The sequence below is a fragment of the Microtus ochrogaster genome, linkage group LG1 (genome assembly GCF_000317375.1).
Source record: "Microtus ochrogaster isolate Prairie Vole_2 linkage group LG1, MicOch1.0, whole genome shotgun sequence".
Classification (NCBI taxonomy): Eukaryota; Metazoa; Chordata; class Mammalia; order Rodentia; family Cricetidae; genus Microtus; species Microtus ochrogaster.
In genome coordinates this window covers 34470852-34471883 of record NC_022027.1, presented here as the reverse complement: position 1 = coordinate 34471883, position 1032 = coordinate 34470852, and positions in this window count along the sequence as shown.

Here is a 1032-nt window from a genome sequence, read left to right as displayed (position 1 = left end):
CTCTTGTGTGTGTGTGTGTGTGTGTGTGTGTGTGTGTGTGTGTGTGATGTGAGCAGGCATGTGAGTAGTGTCTGTATGTGCATGTGTGTGCATTAATTCATGTGTATGCCAAAGACAGAGGATGCCCAGTGTCTTCCCTGCTCTCTTATTGACTTATTCATCACCTATCTTATTCACTAAAGACAGGCCATTTCACTGAACATGAAGGTTGCACTTATCTTAGGCTGGGTGGTCAGTAAGTCCTCGGATCCAAGTGTCTCTCCCTGCCTCCTTTCCAGAACTTATAGACATTCACACAAGCATGCTAGGCTTCTATACATGATGGAAATTTGATCTAACTTCTAATTCTGGTGCAGCAAGTACTCTTAACCAGTGAGTAATCTTCCCAGCACGTATTCATTATTTCAAAGCATCTTCTATAGAAATATTGAAGTCACAGCATAAGTATGAAGAACAAAGGTAAATTATGTTGTTTGTTAACAGTAACGTAGATATATAGACACTCACATCTACACACTGCAACAATGAAAACATACCTTTTTTGAGTTTTGTTTGTGATATCTAAACTTAAATTTGGAATCTTACATCTGTTCCCAAAGAATAATTATGATAACGAGACAATTTTATTATTAATTTTATGGGTAAGTGGAAACAAAATTCATTTCACAAATCCAAGTAGTTTTTCAATATTAATTTTTAATTTATGTGTTTGTATGTTGAGTCTGCATGTACATCCACCAGAATCCAGAAGAGGGTGACAAACTCCATTGAACTGGTGTCACTGATGGTCTTAACTGTGTTAACAGTGTTCCTAACTGCTCAGCCCATCTCTCCATTTCAAGTACTGTCTTGGTAGATCTTTAAGAAAAAGGTTATTCAGATGCTTTGTGCCCAGTGTGAGACCAGCACCCATACTGGCATCCCAAAGACAAATATGGGGCCAGGATTTTTACACAGCTCCAATCCTGAACACTTTGCCTAGAAATTGTTACTACAAAGTCTGCAATAAGCAAATTGAAGACTTCTTCAATA